Source organism: Magnolia sinica, chromosome 8, assembly GCF_029962835.1.
Source record: "Magnolia sinica isolate HGM2019 chromosome 8, MsV1, whole genome shotgun sequence".
NCBI lineage: Eukaryota > Viridiplantae > Streptophyta > Magnoliopsida > Magnoliales > Magnoliaceae > Magnolia > Magnolia sinica.
In genome coordinates, this window is record NC_080580.1 from 71,347,212 (window position 1) to 71,363,918 (window position 16,707).

Here is a 16,707-nt window from a genome sequence, read left to right on the forward strand (position 1 = left end):
AAAGGATGATCTGCTTGCCTGTATGGATTGGTGGAATCCAAAAAGTATGTGTGGAAAAGGAGTTTTTTTTTTTTCCCAAAACCAAGCCAATCCACTCATTGAATAGAATAGGGAGATGGTAACAATAGGATGACTTACAAAAACTTGTTAAAATTTTCTTTCGACTCTGTAGCTGACCGCTCCAGAGCGGTGGACAGGCCCTGTTTCTAGTCAAGGTCGTCTGCATGGGGAGGACTATCTGATGGACAACCTGGATCTCACAAGTGGGTCCGAAATCCGCCTAACTGCGTTTAGGCTTAACAAAAGGTCTCCATTTTGTGCCAACTTTTGTAGGTCGGCGCCAAACACCAAGCCCCCACAAAATGCAACAGGATGACCCTAATGGGGTAACATCCAAATGGCCCTGATCAAGAGCAGTTTTGAAAAACTTGAGTAGGAATGATGCTTGAAAATATTACCATGTTTCATGTTTTGAAAATCAAATTAAATCCACTGCAAGATGAGCACACATCTGTGCCTTTGAGAAATTCAGTAAAAGCAAAACACCTGAGAGCCTGAAACAAGGAGAAGTATATGGGCTAGTTGAAATAGTAAGAGTCACGGGTTGCCCTGTCCATCTGGTTCCACTTGAACTGATACGGCTCCCCCTTCTTCATTGCTTTCTTCCAGTGGTATTGTTCAAATACCATTGCTCAGTCATGCAAGTTGTAGGCGTTGGCGAGCTGCCACATGTAGGGATTGAACCAAGTGATTGCAGAGAAGGCGAACGACCCAATCCAAATGTTCACGAATCAGTTCGGATCGGTGTGCGCTTTCTCTCTCCCTCTCTCTCTCTCTCTCTCTCTCTCTCTCTCTCTCTCTCTCTTTCTCTCTCTCTCTCTCTCTCTCTCTCTTTCTCCTCTTTTTCTCTCTCTCTATGCTCTTGTCTACCGCTGATGATGATGGGCGTTTGAATGTGGGCCCTCGATGGAAGATGAAAGAGGGAAAAGAAGGGCGCTCGATCGATTTAGGATGGATTTGGAAATCCTCTTCCAAATAAGATAAAATTTTGAAATCAGAATATTTAGCCCATGATAAAATAATAACACAAACTCTATTAATGGTCATACGTGCATGGGACTAATTTCTGGATGGTTAAGATTGTATTATATAATAAAAATGTATAAAAATTTACCATTTACAACTAGACTGATTATTTGGATGGTTTGGATAACTCTATATCTTAGCCACTATTGTTATGAATAAGTCACCACTATTTTACATTAAATACAAAACTCGCAGTGAAAAATAGAAAAATGAAAAATGTTAAATTGAGCTTTGGATCTAGTATGGCTCTTTGGGCCCCACCATGATCGATTTGTTTCATCCATGCCATCCATCCATTTCTTAACATAATTTTATCATCGATTGCAAAAAATGAGCGTGAACTAAAGCTTGGGTGGACCACACAATGTGAAAACAATAGTGATTGGACATCCACCGTTAAAAATCTGGCTTTCCCAAATAATTATTTAAAAATACTAATGGATGGCATGGATGCATAATATCTGCATCAAGGTGGCCCCCACAATAACCTAGGTGTGTGCATGTGGTTTATCCACACCATCCATCCATTTAACCATATAATTTTAGAGTATGAGCCAAAGTTTGAGGCATATCTAAAGTTTGAGTGAACCCCACCACATAAAACAATTGGGATGGAACGCCTACCATTAAAAACTTGTTTAGGCCATAGAAGTTTTCGATCAAGCTAATATTTATGTTTTCCCTTATTCCATGTCTATATTAACTTATAAACAGGTTGGATCTCAAATAAACATCATGGTCGGCCCTAAGAAGGTTCAACAGTGGGTGTCACTATCCCACTCTTTTCTATTGTGGGGTCCACTTGAATTTTGGATCCGCCTCATCAGTCAGATGCACATTGTGGCCATGGGTTTAAAAATAAAGTACACTAACTTGGGTGGGCCACACCATATACTATAGTTGAGAGGGTTACCTCCCATTAAAACATTCATAATCATTTATTGGGCCCACCTAGATGTGGTTCACAGATCCAGCCCATTCACTATGTAGGATGATGGGTAAGACCAAGTTTCAGCAACATCCAAAACTCATGTGGGCCCCACCAAGTGCTTTTATATCCTTTAGGGATGTCTTCACATGGTTTTAGATGTTATGGCCCACCTAAGTTTCGTATACGATAAATTTTTAGGATATCCCATAACCTAAAAGGGACACATCAATGCATGGTGTTGATGTTCTACACACATGATGGTGGGGCCCATACAGATTGACCTCACAGGAAGTTCCCATGAAATCGACCTTATTGTACCATTTCACTAATTAGGTAACTCCTTCATGAGTGTTATCCTAACCGTGTAGAGCCTACCTTAATATATTTTGTGTATATCAATACCGTCCATATATATTTTTCAATCATATTTTAGGATGTGATTCCAAATCATAAGAACTCGGTAATCTTTCGAAGACCACGAAAGTTTTGGATTAATTTGATCTTTGTAGTTTCCCTTCATCCAAATCTTCTTTACATAATCAATAAGTTGGATTACAAATAAACACTATTCAAACCTTATGACGGGCTCTTTATAATTTTTAATGGATAGGCACTAGGATATCCATCATTAAAATCCTATGTAAGGCCCACTGTACTCTTTATTTGGCATCCAATCTGTTTATTAGGTCATACAGGCTTAGATGAAGGGGAAAAACAAAAATCATCTCAATTCAAAACTTTTATGGCCCCCATAATGTTTTAAATGGTTGACGGTCATTCAACACTATTTCTTGTAATGTGGTCCATTTCAAAATGGGATATGCCTCATTTTTGATCTCATGCCATAAGATGATGTTTAAAAATAGATGGACGGCATGGATTAAACACATACATCATGGTTGGGCCCACAGAAGTTTTGAATCGGGATAATATTTGTAGTTTTGGTTCATCCAATCCTGATATCTTGATAAATCGATAAACAGAGAAGGTTGTTGTTAAAACAGATGTCTTAAATCTGGTCCGAGATCCTCGATCAGTTGAGGGAGTGCCTCGACTAGTCGAAGGTCCCTTCGACTAGTCGAAACCCTCCTTCGACGAGGGTTACGCAGACGGTGCACGGTTTGTACGCGGATTGCGTAAATTTGAGGCGATTTATAGGGAGGTGCGTAAGTGGGGTTTCCCCATCTATAAATAGGAGTCCCTAGGGCCATTCTCAAGTATTCTAAGGCTTCCTAAAGGTATTCCAATGGTTTCTAAAAGGGTTTGAGGGTTATCTAAGGGTGGAGCAAGGGTGAGATTCAAGCTTGTTTGAATCGGATCCATATCTGTGTGATTCCGCAGACCAAATCCCAACAAGTGGTATCAGTGCTATCGTTGGGAGCACAGATCTGAATCTGCAAGATTAACAATAATGGGAAGTACTAGGTATGATATTGAGAAGTACTTAGTCAAAAATAACTTTGAGTTATGGAAGATCAAGATGATCAGTTCCTTAACCAAGAAAGGCGAGGATGGTACTCTGGAGGCGAAAAAGTCTACCATGACTGATGATGAATAGAATACCCTTAATATGAAGGCCTTATCCCCAATCCGTTTATGTCTCACGAATGAGGTTCTCTATAATGTTTTGAGGAAGAAAACTACGGCTAGTTTATAGGTGAAGTTAGAGGATATCTATGTGAAAAAATCTTTTGAAAATCACCTACACTTAAAGCGGCAGTGGTATAACTTTAAATGGTGGAGGGTGGAGATCTGGAGGCCAACATCAGCAACTTTAATAAATTAGTTTGCAAATTGCTGGATATAGAGGAAGTGATCAAAGATGAGGAACAAGCATATATGTTGCTGAATTCTCTTCCGGCACCATTTGAGTCATTCAAGGACACAATGTGCACCATAAATGAAACTTTGAGTGTCGACGCCGTTATCTCAGCCCTTCAATGGAAAGCCATGAGAAAGCTAAACGGCAACATAGGGACATCTTCTGATGCACTGATTACGAGATGTAGAAATTCTGAACGAGATATACAATCTTCAAGACCTAGATCCAAATCCAAGGGCAAGGGCAAAGGAAAACTTAAGTGCCGGAACTGTGGGATGTCTGGACACATGAAGAAGAATTGTACCAATCCTAAAGCGAAGAAATAAAATTCAGCAGTTTCTTCCAAGGAGGCCAATGTTGTCACATCTGATGAAGAGACAAGTAGTGGTGATGTACTATTTGTGTCCTTGATCGAACACTTACATAACAATCATGCAAAAGAATGGATCCGAAACATAGGAGCGTCATATCACATGACTCCTCATTGAAGTTGGTTCGCTAATTACAAGGAATGCGATGGTGGACAGGTTTTTAATGGCAATGACAATGCCTATAATGTTGTGGCCATTGGTACGGTGAGCATAAAAATGTTTGATAGGATAAAGCGTACCTTGACAGATGTCAGACACGTTCCTAATATGAAAAAAAAGTCCATTTTCTCTCGGTGCACTCGAGGCTATAGGGTGTTTTACTAGTATTGATGATGTCCTTAAAGTAACAAAAGGAGCACTCGTGGTTATAAGAGCACAAAGGCATGAAAACCTTTACAAGTTGATCGGAAGCACTTTAGAGGGTGGAGAGGTAATGGCTGTTACAGATTCCACGTCTACATACACATGGCATATACGTTTGGGTCACATGAGCAAGCGGGGCATGAAGATATTTTCTGATTAATGTTTGATTTTAACTTTTAAGAATTTTGATTTAGATATATGCGAGTATTGTATATATGGTAAACAATTTAAATTATTATTTAAATCTGAAAACACATATGTAAGGGAATGCTTGATTATTTGCACTCTGACGTATGGGAGTCATCGCTAGAGGTTTCCATTAGGAGGTCGTCATGGTTTATTTCATTCATTGACAACTACTTTAGGAAAGTTTAGGTTTACTTCATGAAACATAAATCTGAAGTTTTTACCATATTTAAACAATGAAAGGTAATAATGGAAAAACAGTCAGGGCAAAAAATAAAGGTTTTAAGGACTGACAATGGTGGAGAATTCACTTCCACTGAGTTTAATAAATATTACAAGGATGAAAGGATCATTAGGCACAGCACAATGCGTCACACGCCCGAACAAAACAGTGTAGCTGAATAAATGAATCGAACTCTCTTGGAGATGACCCGACGCATGTTAAGTAATGTTGTGTTGGGCAAGGACTTATGGACAGAGGCTGTTAATATGGCCTGCTATTTGGTGAACCGGTCTCCTTCTACAGCAATTGAATGTAAGGTCCAAGAGGAAGTATGGAGTGGTCATAAGATCAACTACTCAGATCTACGCATATTTAGTTATGAAGCTTACTCTCATGTACTGTCATTTTAGAGAGATAAGCTAAACCATAGAGCCAAAAAGTATATTATTGTTGGCTATGGTATTGGTGTGAAAGGTTACAAGTTATTCGACATGGTCGCACGCAAAGTCATCACTAGCCGTGACGTCAAATTCGATGAAAGCTCTCTATTCAGCAAGAATAATCAGGAAGAGCAAAAGGAACCTGAAAGGTTAATCATAGACGTTTATATTAAAACAAATGATACTAAGGTAGAGACAGATGTACAGATAGAGGTATATGATTAGGTGGAGCAGCCACCTATGAGAAGAAACCTACTACGTGATCGCAGGTAACCGGCAAGATACAGGGATAACTCTAATATTGCATATGCCCTCGTTACAGATGAGGATGACCCATCTACTATTTAGGAGGCTCTCAATGAGCCTAATGCAGAAAAGTAGAAGGCATCTATAAACGATGAGGTAAACTCGTTGCACAAAAATCACACATGGGAGCTGGTGGAGCTTCCACTAGGCCGAAAAGCGATCAGATGCAAGTGGTTATTAAAAAAAACCGTATAGATACGAAGTTAGATTGGTAGCGAAGGGTTATGCTCAAAGAGAAAGAATTAACTTCACATAGATATTCAAGCCGGTGGTTAAGCAGGTGTCTATCAGATTCGCGTTGGCGTTAGTTGCCCAATCGATCTTGAGCTGGAACAAATGGATGTCAAGACTGCATTCTTACATGGGGAGTTGGAAGAGCAGATCTACATGAAGTAACCAGAGGGCTACGAAATTACAGGGCTAGAGAAAAAAGTTTGAAGGTTAATGAGGTCATTATACGGCATGAAACAGTCGCCTAAGCAGTGATATAAAAAAATTGATTCTTTCATGGTGAGTCAGAAATTTACTCAGAGTGAATACAATCACTGTGTCTATTACAAAGCACTGAGTGATAAAAAATTCATCATCCTAGTATTGTATGTTGATGATATGTTGATCGCCAGTCATGATGTGTCTGAAATCGACGTACTGAAAACTCAGTATCAGGAACATTCAAGATGAAAGATCTAAGGGCTGCAAAGAGGGTTCTTGACATAGATATTCATTGAGATAGGAAGAAGAGTAGGCTTTAGTTATCACAAGTAGAATACCTTGAAAATGTGTTGATCAAGTATGGAATGGACCAGGCAAAGCCAGTGAGCATTTCCCACGCGGCTCACTTCAAGCTTTCCTCAGAACAATATCCTAAAACAAATGAGGAAAAGCAGGTTATGTCTCATGTGCCTTATTCGAATGTGGTTGGTAGTTTAATATATGTCATGGTCTGTGCAAGACCAGATATTTTATAGGCAGTCAATGTTGTGAGCAGATATATATCAAACCCCAGCAAGCAACATTGGGAAGCGGTGAAATGGCTACTTCAATATATTCGAGGTACAAAAGACTATACCTTAACTTTTGAGAAGACAGGAGTAAAGTTGGTAGGATGTGTGGATTTAGACTATGCAGGCAGTATGGATTCCAGGAAGTCTACTTCAAGATACTCATTTGTACTACTGGGTGGAGCAATTAGTTGGATGTCAAAGCTTCAGTCCATGGTGGCTTTTTATCAAACATGTAAGTATCAATGAAACAATACATCTACAATAACACCCTAAAAATTGGGGATCATGCATACACTCGACTCCTAAGTTCCCGAGTATTATTTATAACTACTTTTACTGTTTTGCATTTAATTAAGCTTAATGCACAATATGGAATTTCTGGAAACATGAATCACAATCACCACTAGTCTACTGAAATGGAATTGGACTAAGAGTATATAGGTCCAAAAATATAACCATGGGTCGCTCCAGGCATTGCCCAACAAAATTACAAAAAGAATGATATATCCAAAAAGAATGATGCGTTGTATCCCCTACTCGGCGATCCAAGTCCGCCCGCGAACTCTACGACGAATCAATTGGAAATAGGACAGCTCGTCCTCCTCATCCAGGCTCGCATGACAAGGCTCCTCGTACTCGCATTACACCTGCAACTACTGAAGAGTCTGGTTGGTGTTTTAAAACACCGTCCCAAAGTGAGAGTGAGTGATCAACTCGGTGGTTGTTATTAGTCTTAAGTTACAACAAGTATCAATTTCATAATGAATTTAATGAAAGGCAAACATTCATAAACACCTAACTAATCTTGTTAATGCATGTGCATGAGAAATGATATGATGCATGACCTCACAACAACACTCCCTCGAGCGACTCCGTCTAACGATCGCGTATGACCAACACTCCCTCATTGCGACCTCAACTGTCGAGTCACCGACCTAACTAGTGCGATGTAATTGTGATCATGTTAGCTATGTTTTTAATTAGTTCTATTCAACCAGTAGATTGGGAAAACTAGTACACCCCATGATGTCAATGCCCTCAACTGGTTGCGAGGCTAAGGCCTCTCAACGTGTGAGGCCAGGACCCGGCGATCCTTGATCCCATCAGGTTCCCCATCCCCGACTTCAAGCACACGGGAAGTGCTAAGATGTGAGATCACTCGCGGTCACTACGGGAAAGCTCGTCACCCCAGCATAGGCCGACAGTTCGAACACAGTGTCCCATTCCACTATGCCTAGCTCTCGAGTCAGTAGATCATATTCAAATGGTTATCAATGGGCTTTAATGGTTGAAGGGTGTTCCAGGTTCTATACAGGTGTGAGCAGACAGGGTTAACAAATATGATTGGTCAGTACGTGGACTAGATCGTGCGAGTCCAGGCGTGTACAGGACGGAAGACATCGGGTATAAACGACCCATGTAGTCCAACTACTGTCACCCATCCGCACTCGCTCAAATCCGCCGGCCTAGCCTCAAGGCAATCCTACCAATGGGGCCACCTTCTCTCACCTTAGTTTTCTGACCAACCTAGGGATTTGAAGGTATTCAATAGCATTTCAACGAAACAGAATTTATCATCTAACATAAAAGATGTCACGCACTCACACATCGAACATATACAATTAGATTTCTCTATGAATGCAACTATTAGTAATTTTTCGAAATAATGTGTATGTGTGTGGTGTGGGATAGTGAGGAGGTCAAGAATTACGTATATCTCATGGCACAAATTTCACAAGGGTTAATGTATCATACATGCTATATGAAAACATTGCACAATAAGCAATTAATAATGAACATGCAATTACCAAATTCATCATATATACTATAAGGAAATATTGTGTAAGAATCAAATAAGAAATGAACATGCAATTACCAAATTCATCATATATACTATAAGGAAATATTGTGTAAGAATCAAATAAGAAATGAACATACAATCACCAAATTCATGCCCAATAATGTTGAGGAACAACAACATTCCAAAATCATTCCATGTTGATTGGGAGGATCTAAGATGTAAGGTCTTGCCTAAGTTTTCTCTAGATTATCCGAATACATCACCCAATCAAACATAATCATTTCGTTCATACTAAAATTGGTGCGAGGCCACCTAAGAATAATAGTCTGCACCTATGAATCATCAAGAGCTTGCGGAATCGATCTATAGTTGCCAAACTCGCAAGTCGATTCGTAGAGATCGTGAGTCAAATGAACTTGCATGTTAGAATATATGCAAGGCCTAGCTTAACTCAATGAGTTTCTAAAGAAGAAAAGTGGTTACTTACCCAATCAATTGACAATCATGCTTGTAATTGCGAATATGGGGTTTCTTGAGGAAATGGAAGAAGGGTTACAAGATTCTACCTCCCTTAGGTCCACCTTTCTCTCCTTTCTTCTCTCTCTCATTTCTCTCCCTTCGCTCTTCACTCTCTTCTCTCTTCTTGTTGCTGAAATTTTTATGGGAGTGAGTGAGAGAGAGAGTCAAAAGGATTTTATTTCCTGGATTTTGGCCAAATGGCCTCAAGTTCTAATAATCTCCCTACAATGGCCCTCTAGGATCCCCTATTTGGCTTTGGAACTGCCCTGTCACCCCTCTGGCCACCAAATTTGGAGTGTAGGTGTCCCATGGCCCGATAAGAGGCTGTGCAAAATTTGAAGGTAAAGGGACGCGGGGTTTTATCGTACGGTTCCGATCTTTAAACGGCCCTGTGGGCCCCATTCTGGCATTTGGTGCGGCTTTGATAGCCCCCTGGCCATGAAATTTATAGGATAGGTGCTTCATGGGTCGATGAAGGGTCGTACAAAATTTGAGGGTAAACGGACGCGTGGTTTTATCGTACGGGTCCGATTTACGATCAACGGTCATCGTTCCACGATCGGGGTTTAGATTTTGCGGACTGGCGTGGAAAAATGTTTCTAGGTATCAACGTAAATTTAGAAGAGATTCGATAGCTAAAATGCCTAATATCTCGATTTCATTTAAAACGGCCAGTGATTTAGATTCTAGCCTTTGAGCCAAGGCTGGGGTGAGTTGTGTTTGGCAAGTGCTATTAGGAAGGCGCAGATAATTAATTTCTAGGCGTCTGTTGAGTCCGTGGTCTGTAACAGACCACAAGCCCAGTGAGGTCTACGGTTTCTCCAATTTTTAGATTTTTCTGACCCTCCTTGGCTACTGCACAGCCCGCACAGGCTAGCTTAACCGCCCGCCCTTGGTCTGAACATAACCAGACTTGTCCGCCTTAATGGGATAACCTAGGTTAATTTGTTTGTGGCACCCCTCACACGAGCGGTTTAATCGAGTGGTCCTGCGGCAAATCTCACATGAACGCCTCAGGACACTGTTCTGGTTGAACCGGGTGTTACACTTATGCTAATGAAAAAATGGAAAGCTCAAGGGGAAGAAATCATCACCTCAAGATCGAATCGCCACTAGTGTCACTAAGTGCTTGTGCCCTTAGAATCGAATCCTACTACAAATCATGAACTTGTACAACTAGATCCAAGTTTTACGCACTACCTAGGTTTAATATTATAGCCTAGGGTTTCAATTAATTATTCTTAGAGTTTTGATGTAGAATTAGGGTTTTCATCCTAGGGTTTAGTCCTAGGCTTATATTTTCAGGATTTGAACGCTAATTAATGTAAAATTAATTACCATGCTAACCTAGTAACAATAACCTAATTATTAACATTAATGATAGTATTAATATTAGCTAATCATGGTAATAGTGATCATAATGGTGGTAGTAATTAGAACACTTCTACTGTCAAAGTCCCATCGTCTAGTGTCGGCATAACTCTTTTGTCTGCTTTGGGTTGTCAAGAGGTGGCGCCGGATAATTTCAATATTCTCAGTCGTAATTTGCACCAAATCCAGTCCTAGTAAGCTTTTCTTGCCAATTTCTTCCCAATAATGTAGAGCTCGACATGGACGCCCATACAAAGCCTCATAAGCCGACATGTCGATGCTAGCCTAGAAGCTATTATTATAGGAGAACTTGTCGTACAGGAGGCAGTCGTTCTAACTCTCCTAAAAGTCCAGTACACAAGCCCGCAACATATCTTCCAATATCTGATTCACCCAATCGGTTTGCTTATCAGTCTGTGGGTGGAAGGCAGTGCTAAATTTCAGCTTCATTCACATAGCTTCTTGGATACGTGTCTAGAAAATCGATGTGAATCGAGTGTCTCGGTCCGACACAATCTCTAACAGGACCCATGAAGTCATACTATCTCCTTGATATACAACTTTGATAAATCATCAGCAGAGCTAGAAGTCTTTATCAGCAGGAAATGGGCTGATTTAGTTAACCGGTCCACGATCACCTATATTGGGTCATGCCCCTTTCTAGTCTTGGGCAAGCCGGAAATGAAATCCATGGATGTGAAATCCCAATTCCATTTTGCTAAGGGCATTGGTTGCAAAAGGCCCGGAGGTCGGCGGTGCTCCGCCTTGACCTGTTGACAAGTGAGGCATCGGGACACATACTCCGCTATTTCCTTTTTCATATTATCCCACTAATAGTTTCGTTTCAGATCTCGGTACATCTTAGTACTACCAGGGTGCATCACCGATTTAGAGTTATGGGCGGCATTAAGAACTTCTTCCCATAGTCCATGGAGATTTAGGACACAAAGGCGGCCTCAGTACCGCAATCCCCCATCAACACCGACTCTCCACTCGAATTCCACATAATTCCCCGCTCTTTCTTTCATCTTTTTCAACACTTCATCGCTTTCCTGTGCATCGATGATTTTACTGATAATTAGTGATTGGACATGAACGTGGGCTATGACCTCGTACGGTTCCTCCATGGTTAGCTTCATGTCAAAGTCCTGTACAAATTCTACCATGTTCCATTCTCTCACCATCAATAGGGCCACAAATTTGAGCGTTCTCTTGCGGCTCAAGACGTCCGCCACCAAATTAGTCTTGCTAGGATGATACGAGACTTCAAACTTGAAGTCCTTCAGCGTTTCCATCTAGCGATGCTGTCTCATGTTCAGATTCTTTTGAGTGAAGATGTATTTAAGGCTCTTATGGTCACACAAGAGCTCGAACTCTTCACCATAGAGATAGTGTCTCCATATCTTCAAAGCAAATACTACCGCTGCTAGTTCGAGGTCATGGGTAGGGTAGTTCTCCTCATGTTTCCTTAACTATCGAGAAGCATAAGCAATTGCCTTGTCCTTCTGCATGAGTACGCAACCCAAGCCCACACGAGAGGCATCAGTATAGACGGTGTACTTGACCCCTTACTCAGGTAACACGAGTACAGGTGCTGACGTCAATTTATCTTTCAACTCTTAAAAGGCTGCCTCCGCCTTCTCATTCCAGCCAAACTTGAGGTCCTTCCGTGTAAGCTAGGATAATGGCCGGGCTATTTTTGAAAAATCCTTGATGAACCTTTTGTAGTGGCTTGCGAGACTGATGAAACCCCTCATTTTTGTAATTGACTTTGGTTGTTTCCAATCTTGTACAACTACCACCTTGGCGAGATCAACAGATATGCCTTCCTTAGACACGAAATGTCCCAGAAATTTGACCTCCTCTTTCCAGAAGTCGCATTTCCTAAATTGTGCAAACAACCAATTTTTCTTAAGGGTTTTAAGGACTACTCTTAAATGCTCTTCATGCTCTTCACGACTCCTTGAATACACCAATATGTCGTTAATGAATGCGATGAGATCCATGAATATCGCTGGAGCATTGGTTAGTCCAAACGGCATAACTAGGAACTTATAATAGCTAAACTAGGAACTTATAATAGCTAAAACAGGTTCTAAAGGCTATTTTCTATATATCTCCATCCCTGACTCGTAGCTGATGGTACCCTGATTGTAGATCGATCTTTGAGAAGTATTGAGCACCCTTCAGCTAGTCGAACAAGTTGTCAATTCTGGGCAACGGGTACTTGTTTTGAACCGTCACTCGGTTCAATCACCTGTAATCTACACACAATCGCAATGAGCCATCCTTCTTCACAAATAGGATCGGGGCTCCCCACGGTGAGATGTTGGGTCAGATAAAGCCCGACTCTAACAAGTTATCGATCTGCATCCTAAGCCCTTCCATCTCACATGGGGGCGTGCGGTAAGTCGGCAATGAAATAGGCATGGCACCGAAGTTAGATCGATCGTGAAGTCTATCTCACGTCGAGGAGGAAGTCCAGGTATGGCTTTAAACACGTCCCAAAAATCTTAGACCACGGGGGTGCATGTTATCGAGGGTCCATCATAACCCTCCTCCAATGAAGCATAACACAAAATTTTACGATCGTGGCTGACCTAGACTGGGAATGTGTAGGAAGTGCCTTCACCCTCGTATATCTTCACCGATAGAGTGTCACAGTTGATTTCCACCTTCATCATAGTCAACCAGTCCATGCCCAGGATGACGTCGTAATGGAAGATCTTGGTCACTATCAAGTCCACGAACACCACCTTGCATCCCAAGTCTATGGGGCAATCATGGCATATCTTTGTTGCTTCTGAGTAAGTACCGGCGGCGGCAATGATTTTTACCCTAACGAAGGGGGTAGGGCATAGTCCTAGATGCTTGACGGTTGTATGCGATATGAGAGAAGCAGTGGACCTGGTGTCCACCAAAAGAAATATGGGAGTACCTTATATGTGGGTCATCATCTCGAAGGCCGTAGGAGTGGGGATGACTGCATCCTGGTCTTCAGCTGCTAAAGCATGGACTCGAGCTTGCTTTGGAAAGTTTGGTCACTGCATAGGCCATTGTGGTGGCCTAACTTGGGGTGTAGGAGGGCGACAAAATTGCCGGTCCGGTCCTATCGCCCTCAGCGGAGGAATCTGCATGGCTTGCTGTGGAGGCTTGTTGATACATTGAGGGGGCATGAAGCCGTGGTCCATCATCCTTGAAAAACAAAAGGGCTCTGAATGTCCAACCCCCTTGCAGTACCTGCAAACACGATTAGGTCGTGTGGAAGGGGTCGCGGTGACTGCAAGCCTAGGAGGAGAATTTGAGCGCAGCCTTTTCCCAGCAAAGGATGAGGAGTGTCCCTCCATCCTGCTTCGCGGGCCCAGCTATGAACGAGTTTGTGACACTCACTCCTCATCTTGTTCCGCCTGTAGCGACATCTTTATCAGTTCAGCATAAGTTCTAATGTTTGCACAGCACATCTTCGAGCGAATGCCGCTCCTCATGCCCTCAGTAAATCGTCGCATCTTGGTTGCCTCTTCTACAACTATCTGGGAAGCGTAGCGCGACAATTCAGTGAAGTAGTTTTCGTATTGCGCTACAGACATCCCTCCTTATTGGAGGCATAAGAATTCATTCTCCCTCTCATGCCGGTATGTCTGTGGGAGGTATTTCTGATTGAAGCGGGCTTCGAACGCTTCTCATGTCCACACATGGTTCTCTGGGAGGGTCCGAAGAACGCTTTCCCACCACAAGTCCCCTCCTTCTCAAAGAGGTAGGAGAGGAGTTCGACATTCTCCGCTTCAGAACAGTGGAGAGGCCAAAGCAGCTTGGTGACTCGATTGAGCCAATATTCCACTTCTTCTGGGCGGTGGGTGCTGGCGAAAGTGGGTGGCTTAAACCTCTGGAACCGCTCAAATAAGTTACTCATGTTGGTTACGAGCGCGGCCATGACAGGTGGTTCCGGTTGTTGCACCCCCATGTTGTAGGCCAAGGTTCCCATCATGGCGGCTAACATCTGTTGTTATTGTTATATAAGAAGTAACATTTGACTCATTTGGTCTATAGCTGGTGTTGTGGGTGGTGCGGATGTCGTGGCTTGTGTTAGCGACACATTCGGGATCGCTTCTTGGGTAGTGCTACTCGTGTTGTGGGAATTGGTTGCCCCTTGGGGACCTTGTGGATCATCGGAGACTTGGTCCCTCTTGACTAAGCCGCCGTGAGGTAGTGGACATATCGACTTTCTCCCCGCGGAGGCATTTCCTGGAAGGACATCCCTTAAGAGGTTAGGTACTAGAACATTGCCCATACCTAGGTCATGCGTAAATAGACAAGACTTATATATATATATATATATATATATATATTCATGAGCATATGCAACTATACATACAAGCATTCTCATGGTAACAAGAAAATTTCAAGGCAATCCATACATTCACATCAATTCCAAAATGCCATTGGCATGGCCAGTACATCCTACAACATGGATTACATGTGTCATTAGTTACTTCAAATATAAGGGAAATATAGCCTAATCAAAGTAAAAGTCCTATCCAACCATCAATACATGGAAGTAGACCAAACTGACTTAAACAAACTACTAAATATCAGTAAAGTTAAGCTACTATTCTTCTGAGTCGGAAGAGGACGGGGGTGCTTCCTCCCCTTTGCTGTAGTAAATCAAGGTCTTTATGGCTCGATATATCTTCTCCTACTCTCCATGGTGCCTTGCTTGGGTTTCCTCCATTTTAGTCATCCTAGCGTCGAGCGCATCCAAGCGCTCACGTATGTCCGGAGCGGCAAGCTATCCACCGCCGACTTCTTCAACTTCCTCAGCTTGTTTGGCCCCCTCAGCTTCATCTTCATCCTCATTCTCATCCTCGTCACTTCTATTACCTTCCTCTTCCTCTTCGTTGGCATCCCCGAATTGCTCAATGTGGGCTTGTCGCTGCTTGGGGCCTATTCCCATATTATTTAGCATATCATCTCCCAATAGCTCCGTCGGTATAAGATTTCCATCCGATCCGTTATAAGATTTCCATCCAATCCGCCTACCCTATATTGATGGGCCAACTAACAGACCAGACGACCAAATGGGAGGCATGCATTCTTCCGAGTCGCCCTTGCGGCCCTCACGATCTGATGGAGTACTTCGCTGGGGATGCACACATCAGCTCCCTATCCAACTTGATATAAAAACTCCACCATATAACGGGAGCACTTGGTGCCGTTCTTCAGCCTCAGGTACACATTATGGGTGCAAAAGTGGTGAAGTATTCGGTACTCTGGGTCAAGTTAGACGAGTTTAGGATGACCTCTGGCCTCCATCGGGCAACTTGTTCACACAAGAAGCGAGTTCGCTTGTTGTGGGCTCGACTCGTATCTAAATTTTGCTCATTAATCTGTACCTCCCCTAGTGGCACCCCAAGCACGTTGAAATGTCCTCCACCCCGAAGTGGAATATTTGGCTACCCACTATAACATCAAAGCCTAAGGGCTTGAATTGAAGGTTTCTGATTCACGTGTAGAAAGCCCTAGCTTGTCATTCATCTACCCGGGAACCTCCATAGAATATGGGACCCCATTCCTTTTCCATGAGCCGATTGAGTAGAGAAAAATTCTCGAGCAGATGCTCCTCCATGGAGGCTTCGAAGGCGACGTTACGCTCGAGAAAATTTCCTACATCTTCAACAGGCGGTTGGGAAGCTTGAGTTGTGAGCCCTCTTTGGGAGTCATTTCTTCGCTTGGATCGAACTTTCAAGCTTAACTACTAATTGGCCGTTAGGTTAAGCTACTATTTCTCTGGGTCGGACGCGGACGGGGGTGCTTCTTCTCCTTGAGGGAAAGGATCACCGGAATGGAGAAGAAAGAAGTAAGGGTTGCCAAGAACGCCATATCTCTTGGTTAGGATGGATTGGCTATGAGAAATGTAGGTGGGTCGTTGGAGGGAAGATTTTAGGGGTGGTTTTGAGAAGACTTGAGAATGGGTCTAGGATTGGATTTGGGGAGTATATTTTTTAGAAATGATTTGAGAATGTATTGGAGGAGTGGTTAAGAATGGGTTTGGGAAAAATGGATTGGAAATGGTTGTTGAATTTTTTTTGGAAATGAGTTGAGGAAATGAGATTTGAGAAAGATTTGGAATGGGTTTTGAGAAAATGAAATTTGAGATGGGTTAGAGTGAAGAAGAAGATGGTGGGTTTGGGGATTGGGTTTTGAGAATGGGAGAGGGAGAGTTTGCTCTAGGGTTTAGAAGGGATGGTGGAGGGTAATGGTAGTAGTAGGAATAGGTTTTATGGACT